We start from the raw sequence: 9990 nt of genomic DNA, 5'->3' as shown, positions 1-9990 counted from the left end.
AAAGTCCTCTTGCCTCTCTTGAGACCTCATGTATTGTTGAGACATTCCTTCCATGATTTCCTGCATTCTGCTCATATCCATGGGGTCTCTGGGAACTTGTTGCCTTCTTTCTGGACTTCTTTGCTCTTCTTGCTCTTCTTCTCTTTCTTGCTCTGCTTCTTGCTCCTCTTCTGCTTGTTGCCCTTCTTCATTTCTTCTTTTTGTATGTCTTGGGGGAGTTGGGCCAAGAGTCATTCTGTGAGCAGTTATGGCCATTCCAGGATATAGCCAATTAGGTCTTTCATCTTCAAGTGGTACTTGGGCATCAATGCATAGTCTAATGATGGTGCTAGGGAAGTGGAGCCAGGAGTCAGGGTCACGTTTCTCACTAAACTCTTGTATCTGATCAGCAATGAGTTTATGAACCTTGATCTCTCCTCCCACCATAATGCAATGTAGCAAGATGGCTCTTTTAGGGACTATTTCTGAAGAGTTTGCAGTGGGTAGGATGGATCTCCTAACTATTGCATACCACCCCTTAGCTTCAGGTGTTAGGTCTCCCCTTCTCAAGACTCTTGGAGCCCCTTTTGTTTTTCTTACCCATTCAGCTCTGATGGCACAAAGGTCTTCAGCAATAGTCGTATAGTCAGGTTCTCCTATCATCCTTTCCTCATAACTTGCTTGGCTGAAACGTATGTTTTTCAGGCCAAGAGTTTTCATGATTGCCTTGGGGCTGAAATCAACTTCCACCCCTCTCACATAACTTTTGTAGGTAGGTTCCACGGTTGGATCCTCCCTCACTACATTTGCATAAAACTCCTTCACCAGATTGATGTTGATCTTAGTGATTGGCTTAGTCAAGAGCTCCCACTTCCTCTTTTTGATCTTCTCCCAAATACCTGGGAACTCATCCTTTTCCAGGTCAAAGGGAACCTCAGCTAGTACCCTTTTAGGTCTCATCCATTCGGCTTGGATCTCATGGAAAACTGATTTGTATTTCCATGCATCAAATTCCCTTTCCTCCTCCATTGGTTGCTTGTCTTTTCTTCTTTTGTGGCTAGATGAGGCTGCCATTGGTTCTTTAGTTTTGGAGAGTAACAAGCTAAGGTTGACAAGGTGAAGTAAGAAAATGTGGTTAGAAGAGTGGTGAGGTTGTTTTCGGCAAGAGATAGTTATGCTATGATGAAAGGAAATGTGCAAGAAGGAGCTTTGGTGGTGTGGAGCTCGTTCCCTAATTGGTTCTTTATATTGCAAGCAAGTGAAAAATGGACGGCTAGGGTGATTTGTGAAGGATGACTTGATGGTAAATATATGAATTAGGGAAAAGGACGAATTGCTTTTCACTTTCTTGGAAGTATTCTAGGTGCATTAGGTTGTACATGTAGCTATCTTTTCATGCAGAACTTCTTTTTCCCATTTGTTAGTTTCAAAGACCTTTGAACTTCCTTTTTGACCAAGCACCGTGCCTCCCCCATTTGTCTTTTTCCTCCATTATTATCCTTCCTTTTGTACCTGCACAAACAAACAAATTTGTTATCATTTTTTTTTTCGGTCATGTGAATAAGGAAAAGCACTTGCACATGTTTTTCATTCTTTTTGAATTGTAGATCAATGATTAACTTTATGAGCTTATAGCCGTGACTTTTATATGTATGCACACTTATTATTGGACACCAAACTTAGTGTTTGGTAATGTCTCCTGATGACATGAAATCCATGTTAGTGTCCTTAATGAATGTGCATAATTCTTAATAAATCATAGTCACCTTGACTCTTTGATCCTAAACAATTTCACTACCTAAAGTAATTGAAATCAAAGTATTAAGACATGCAAATGGTATACTTGTCATGAAATTCTAAATCCAGAGGAACTTCTTGCTTTTCATTAACTGTGTTCAAAAAGGAACACCAAACTTAATGTTTGGTTGTGCACCTTGAATGAAAAACTAAATACAATTTTGCATAAGATTTGGAGATGCCTTCAGGCACACCAAACTTAGAGACCAATTGTATTTTACATGTAATGTTTAGTGCACCTTATCAACGGTTGTCCTGAGGATTCACGTTCATGCATAAGAAACCATGCTTTATTAGATGCAGAGTAAAACAATAAAGAGTAAGGATACTAAAAACATGGGTTGCCTCCCATGAAGCGCTTCTTTAACGTCACTAGCTTGACGGTTGTCCCTTGTTAGGGTGGATTGTAGTGCTTGATGTCTTCTCCTCTCACTATGAAAACGTCCCCATTTGATTCCTTTATGATTTCCAAATGTTCCATAGAAAGAACTTTCCTGATTGTGAACACTTGAGGAAGCTGTGAAGGAATGGTTTTGAGGCCAGGTGGCATTGGCAGATAATGACTTGATATCACTTCATCTCCCGGAGAGAAACCTTCAGTGGGAATTTTCTTGTTTCTCCACCCTCTTGGCACTTTCTTTACAATTCTTCCCTCTCTCTTGAGGACTTCTTCTTTGACTCTTATGCCAGGAGGTTCCTTCTTATTTGTTTCTTTTAATTCTTGTGGCTTTAACTCTTGCAAATCTTGTTTGCCTTCCAAGGACTGTTTTAGAGTTTTAGTTGCTGGATTGCTTTCCTCCGAACAGAGATGGCTACTATCATCCTTAGGCTTTTCAGATTCTGGTTCAGGGTCAGATGCAGGTTTGAAAACATGGAAAATGAGCTGTTCATCATGTATTCTCAAAATTAGCTCTCCTTGTTCTACATCTATGAGCGCTCTAGCAGTGGCTAGAAATGGCCTTCCCAGAATGATAGGGTGTAGGTAGCTTTCCTCCATGTCCAAAATGACAAAGTCTGTAGGGAAGAAATAATTTCCCACTTTCACCAGCACATTCTCCACTACCCCTTCAGCTTGCTTTTGAGTTTTGTCAGCCAGTTGTATGATTACATCAGTGTATCTTACCTCATTCAGTTGTAGCCTCTTCATAAGAGTCAGAGGCATCACATTTATGCTAGCTCCTAGATCACAGAATCCTCTATCAATTTTTTTTCCCCTATGATGCAAGGGATATGGAAACTTCCTGGGTCTGTTTTCTTAGAGACTCTGTCCTTCTTGATGAGTGCACTGCATTCCTTGTTCATTATTACAGTTTGTCCTCCCTTCAAAACTCTTTTCTTGCTCAGCAATTCTTTCAAATACTTGATATGTGTAGGCATCTGCTGGAGGATATCAAGAAAGGGAATATTGATATGGAGAGACTTAAATGTCTCTAGGAACCTTGAATATGTTTTCCCTTTTTCACCTCCTCCTAACCTCTGAGGAAATGGTGCTTTTGGTTGGTATGTTTCCAGCATGCCTTCCTTTTGCATATCCTTAGCTTGCTCCGTTTCGCTTTCCTGCTTAGCTTCTTCCACACTTTCTTTCAAGATTTCTGGCTCCTTTTCTGAGGGTCTGATTCCGTCTTCTTCTGAGACTTCCTTCAATGTGGTGATGGCCTTGCATTCTTCCCATCTCACTCCCTTTTGTTCCCCTTTAGGATTCTTTTCTGTGTCACTAGGGAACACTGCAGTTGACTTAGGGGCCTGTTGAGAAAGTTCTCCTACTCGAGCCTCCATCCACTTGAGTTTTTCGCCATGGTTTCTTAAGGTTGATCTCACATCGTCCCTAAAGTTTTTCAACTCACTTATGTCCTGACCCATGTTTACTAACCTTCCTTCTATCCTGTTTAATTGATCTTGAAATTGTTGGTTCAGATTAGGTTGGGCAGGTTGGTTATTTTGGCCATGATATGGTGGTTGGGAGTAAGTGTTTTGTGTGGCTTGGTATGATCTTTGGTTGGAGTTTTGGTATGTGGAATTGTTATGTTGGTTGTGGTTGTAAGGTTTGTGGTTTTGTGGTTGGCTTTGCTGGTTTCCCCACCCAAAGTTTGGGTGGTTTTTCCATCCTGGGTTGTAAGTGTTGGAATGTGGATCATATGGTTGCCTTTGTTGATTTCCCACATAGTTGGCCTCTTCCCAATCACCTCCTTCAATGCTTACTTCCTCTTGATCTTGTGTGTGTATTGCAGCCACTTGCTTTGTGTCTAATTTCCTGGTGAGCTCTACTAGTTGCTTGGCAAACACCTTGTTTTGGGCTAGAATTGTATCAACATGGTTCAGCTCCATGACTCTCTTAGTGTTGTGCCTCTCTGAAGCATAGTAGTACTCATTCTCAGCCACTGTCTCAATCACTTCAATGGCTTCTTCCACAGTCTTTTTTCTGTTCAATGAACCTCCGGATGAATGGTCTACAGCCTTCCTTGATTCATAAGAAAGTCCATCATAGAAAATATGCAATTGCACCCAGTCAGGGAACATGTTTGGTGGGCATTTCCTTGTCAACTCTTTGAACCTCTCCCATGCCTCGTAGAGAGTCTCACCATCCTGTTGTCTAAAAGTCTGAACCTCAGATCGAAGCCTATTGATCTTTTGTGGGGGGTAGAAACGTGCCAGAAACTTGCTCTCCACCTCATCCCAGGTTGTTAGGCTGTCCCTTGGGAATGATTCCAGCCACTTAGCTGCCTTGTCCCTAAGTGAAAATGGGAACAAGAGCAGTTTGTAGGCATCTTCCTGGACTCCATTGGACTTCACTGTGTCACAAATTCTCAGGAATTTGGTCAGATGTTGATTTGGATCTTCATTAGCACTCCCACCAAATGAACAATGGTTCTCCACCAGTGATATTAGCTGTGGTTTGAGTTCAAAATTGTTGGCCTGAATGGGTGGTTTCTGAATGCTACTACCACAATTCCCAGAGGTTGGGTTTATGTATGAACCAAGAACCCTTCTCTCAGGAATGGCATTGTTTCCATCATCCCTCTCATGGTTGTGAACTTCTCTATCCATGTTGAGATCTAGAGCTTCCTCAAAGTTGTCCTCAGATTCTCCTTCAGATTCTTCTTCTCCCAGTACCCTCTTCCTTCTTGCTTCCCTTCTAAGTCTATGAAGGGTCCTCTCTGGTTCGGTATATGGAGGGGTTGATGTCTCTCCTCTCCTACCTGTCATACAAGAACACACCACAAGCAACAACCAAGTGGAATACTCTTGGTTAATGGAAGAGTATGGTTAGAGCAGTTGAGGAATTAATTCAAATAGTTAGTGGGTCAGTGAGTTAGTTGCTCGAAATGAAAGGCATAAGAAAGAAAAAGCAAATAACAGAGTGCAGAAATCAAAATTCAACAAGTAACTTGAACTAAATTAACAAAACAAAAAAAAATTGCTCAATCTAGTTAACTTCCAATTTGAGAATTGTCAATCGAAAACCAATCCCCGGCAACGGCGCCATAAACTTGATGTGCTATAACTGAGTATAGCTACGATTAAGGAAATTGCACAATCGGCAAAATTCCTTCCGGCAAGTGCACCGGTTATCGTCAAGTAAAAACTCACAATAGAGTGAGGTCGAATCCCACAAGGATTGGTTGAATGAGCAATTCGAATTAGAAGTTTGATTAGTTGAGCGGAATCAAGAATTGGGTGTGAATTGCATAAAGTAAATTGGCGGTAAATGTAAATTGCAAGGAATTGAAATGACTGAATCTTAAATTGCGAGAATTAAAGTGCGGAAAAGTAAATTGCTGAAATTAAAAGGGAATTGGGGAGGATTTGCATGAATTGAAATTGCAGAATGTAAATAGAAAAAGTAGATCAGAGATGGGGAGTTCATTGGGTATGAGGAGATATTGAGATCTCCGAATCAAAACATTTTCATCTCTTCCTCGACCAATGCATTCATTGAATCTTGCTTGGCAATCTTATATGATTGGATCCCAATTCCTTGGCTCACCAATTCTCTCTAAAAACAAACAAATTCCCAATCCCTTGGTTTAAATGTTCATAAGAAGAGATGAAGCTCGATCACTGATTATACCACACAGTTTCATGAACCACAATTTGGTAGGATTACATGTCACAATATCCATCCAAACCCCAATCCAATTCACTGTGAGAAAGCTTCTCTAGCATGAATCCTCCATTCCTTTCCCAAGGTTCCGAAGGATTCCAATTATGGGTAGTTTCTTTCCCAAGACAACTACCCAATGGAATTAGATCGAGAAGCTTTCTAACAAAATTCAAGAGAAAAGATTGAAGAAGAAGATAAAACTATTATTGATTCATTGAATTACAATAGAGCTCCCTAACCCAATGAAAGGGGTTTAGTGAGTCATAGCTCCGAATTCAAAACTAGAAAAATTGATGAAAAATTCTCAAGTGTCCAAAAGTAAAAAAAAGTCCTCCTTGACTTCAATTCTATCCTATTTATACACTTTCTAAATTGAGCTTCTGTTGTGATTCTTGGGCTTTGAGGCCTTTCCCTGATTTCCTTTTTGCTTTGGGTTTATGATCCATAATCCTGATGAGGCTGTGATCCCATTCTGTAACATTCATTGAGCAAACTTAGTGATAAACAAGTAATGACACAAGACTCAACAATTTGAAGTTCCAGACTCATCAATTCTTCAGGCCCAATCCCATAAACTATGATATTCAATTGGGTTTCATACCATAATAGGTTTAAGTTAATATTTGTGCTCCAATGCTAACTTAAACCTCAATATAATTGGCCCAGAAACCCTTTCAAAGAGTGGCGTTTAAGTTGAAGTTTAAGTTTCAGTTTAAGGTCAAACTAAAACTTAAACGTGGAATTGGAAGAAAGCACCCCAGGAGTGTACATAGTCGAACACGTTTAACCTCCAGTTTAAGGTTAAACTGGAGGTTAAACTTGGAAATGAAGAAAGCAACCCCTGGAGGCTATTAGGATCGAACACGTTTAACCTCCAGTTTGAGGTCAAACTGGAGCTTAAACTTGGAAATGAAGAACACACCCTGGAGGAGAAAAACCATCGAACACGTTTAACCTCCAGTTTGAGGTCAAACTGGAGGTTAAACGTGGAACTCTTCTGGTGCCTCTCTATTGCTTCTGGAGGTCAAACTGGAGGTTAAACGTGGAAATGCTTTTGTGCCTCCCTTAGTTCAATTCTCATTCTGGCGTTTAACCTCCAGTTTGAGGTCAAACTGGAGGTTAAACGTGGAATGCTTCTTGGTGAGAAAAGAAAGTGTCGAACACGTTTAACCTCCAGTTTGAGGTTAAACTGGAGGTTAAACGTGGAAATGCTTTTGTGCCTCCCTTAGTTCAATTCTCATTCTGGCGTTTAACCTCCAGTTTGAGGTCAAACTGGAGGTTAAACGTGGAATGCTCCTTAGTGCCCTTTCTCATTCTGGCGTTTAACTTCCAGTTTGAGGTCAAACTGGAGGTTAAACGCCAGTTACAGCATTTCCTCTCTTCTCATAATTTTGGCGTTTAAGCTCCAGTTTAGGCTTAAACTGGAGCTTAAACGTCCCATTTGAATTTCAAGCTTCCTTCATTGATTTTGTTGCTTCCTTGCCTAGCCTCTCTTCCCTGAAATCATCCAAACAATTGCATCAAAATCTTGCAAAATTTCATGAGAATTCATCCATTCATAGCATTCAAGTAATATAACTAAAAACTCATGGAATTTGCATCAAAATTACACTGTTTGGATGATTCATTACTTTGTTGTTCATTTAACCATTCTTGGTTACTTTAAGCTCAAAAAAATGCATAAAACAACTAAAACTAACAGAAAAATGCTAGTGAAACTAGCCTAAGATGCCTTGGCATCAAAGGACCAAAGTCAAGGACTCGACCTCCAAAGGAAAAACCGAGCTCAAGTAGGGGCACTGTTCATACCCTGGGTCGAGCTATCCGACCCGGGATGATTGGAGATAAAAGTGACCGACCTCTTCAGGTCAAACTATCCGATCTCTTCTTAAAGAGCTCGGCCAAATCGATAGAAGAGCCCAGTAAAGGGCCCAAATAGAGGAGCACAACCCAAATCCTAAGGCGGCCTAGGCCTATAGAGATAAAAGCGGTTCCGTTGAAGATACGCTGACCTCAACTCAAAGATAAAAGATAAGATAAGATAACTAACTTATCTTATCCAAAGGGTCACATCTCACCATTATAAATACACTGGAGCACCCAGGTATAACTCATACTCTGATTTTACTCAATACCTGCTTAATACCCTTGCTAACTTAAGCATCGGAGTCCCTTGCAGGTACCCGCCACCCTCTGGGGACAAAAGAATCAGCACCACCACCAAGTCCAACAAATCGGACACAACAGCTCCGGCCGTCTCCCACCGGCCTGACACATTAGCACTGACCAGTACAGAAGATCTCATCCGAGATCGACCTCCAGTTTCAGGTAACCCTCAAAACAGGGACAGAGAACCAAGTAGTAGATCACCTGTCCCGAATAGAACCAGTAGAAGGGGCGTCCATCCCTCTTTCTAAGATCTCTGAAAATTTTTCGGATGAGCAACTCTTTGCCATCCAGGAAATACCATGGTTTGCAGACATTGCAAACTACAAGGCTGTGAGATTCATACCCAAAGAGTATAGTAGGCAGCAATCAAAGAAATTGATGACGGATGCAAAGTACTATCTTTGGGATGAACCATATCTCTTCAAGAGATGTATAGACGGAGTAATTCGTAGATGTGTGCCTAAAGAAGAAGCACAGAAGATCCTCTGGCATTGCCATGGATCACAATATGGAGGATATTTTGGAAGTGAGCGAACAGCCACAAGAGTCCTCCAATGTGGCTTCTATTGGCCTACTCTCTATAAAGACTCCCGAGAGTTTGTACTTAATTGTGACAGTTGCCAAAGATCTGGCAATCTACCTCATAGTTATGCCATGCCTCAACAAGGGAGCTTAAAGATTGAGTTGTTTGATGTATGGAGTATTGACTTCATGGGGCCTTTCCCACCATCATACTCAAACACTTATATTCTGGTGGCAGTGGATTATGTATCCAAATGGGTGGAAGCTATTCAACACCCACTAATGATACTAAGACAGTGCTGAAATTCCTCCAGAAACATATCTTTAGCAGATTTGGTGTTCCTAGAGTACTAATCAGTGATGGGGGTGCTCATTTCTACAATAAACAGAACTTAAAAGAATCCTGGAATAGACTGTAATTAACCGTAGAAGGGATTGGGCAAGAAGCTTGGATGATGCTCTGTGGGCATACAGAACAGCATTCAAGACTCCTATAGGGACCTCTCCATACCAGCTTGTGTATGGAAAAGCTTGTCACTTGCCAGTAGAACTGGAACATAAGGCCTACTGGGCAACCAGATTCCTAAACCTTGATGCCAAGTTAGTTGGAGAAAAATGATTGCTCCAGTTAAATGAGCTAGAGGAATTCAGACTCAATGCTTTCGAAAATGCAAAAATTTACAAAGAGAAAGCAAAAAGATGGCATGATAAGAAGCTGTCATCCAGAATCTTTGAGCCAGGGCCGAAAGTTCTGCTGTTTAATTCTTGTCATCCAGAGTCTTTGAGCCAGGGCAGAAAGTTCTGCTGTTTAATTCTAGACTCATTATTCCCCGGAAAATTGAAATCCCGGTGGAGAGGACCATATGTAATTACAGGTGTGTCACCATATGGATACGTAGAGCTTCAGGATAATGATTCAAACAAAAAGTTCATTGTTAATGGACAGAGAGTCAAACATTATCTTGAAAGCAATTTTGAGCAAGAATACTCAAAACTGAGACTTGATTAAAGCTCAGTAATAGTCCAGCTAAAGACAATAAAGAAGCGCTTGCTAGGAGGCAACTCAGCCATTAACAAAGCTTATTTGTTAATTAATTGAATTTTACAGGTTCATATTAATTATCTTCAAGGTAAAATAGCAACTGCATGAGTTCACAGAGTTACAGAAGGATTCAGAGGATAAAATAGCAAAAAGAAGCTCACTGGTGCGAAAAAGCCAGTAAGAGCTGTTTTAGGCGTTAAACGCCCAAAAGAAACATCTACTGGGCGTTTAACGCCTGTAGAGATAGCCATATGAGCGTTAAATGCCAGAAAGAAGCAGCTTCTGGGCATTTAGAAAAACACCCAGTGATAAAGGAGTTTCTGGCGTTTAACGCCAGGTAGAAGCAACAGCTGGGCGTTAAACACCCAGACCAAGCACC

At 40.9% G+C, this 9990-nt stretch overlaps 1 non-coding gene across 1 annotated transcript; it reads left to right on the top strand.

The window, feature by feature from the left end:
- Positions 1–4291: 4291 nt before the first annotated feature.
- LOC112715141 (small nucleolar RNA R71) lies at positions 4292–4395 on the top strand. Its single transcript, XR_003159483.1, has one exon. It is a non-coding gene; the product is annotated as a small nucleolar RNA R71 (small nucleolar RNA).
- The last annotated feature ends 5595 nt before the right edge of the window (positions 4396–9990 follow it).

Source organism: Arachis hypogaea, chromosome 1, assembly GCF_003086295.3.
Source record: "Arachis hypogaea cultivar Tifrunner chromosome 1, arahy.Tifrunner.gnm2.J5K5, whole genome shotgun sequence".
NCBI lineage: Eukaryota > Viridiplantae > Streptophyta > Magnoliopsida > Fabales > Fabaceae > Arachis > Arachis hypogaea.
This window is presented reverse-complemented; position numbering and strand designations above follow the sequence as displayed.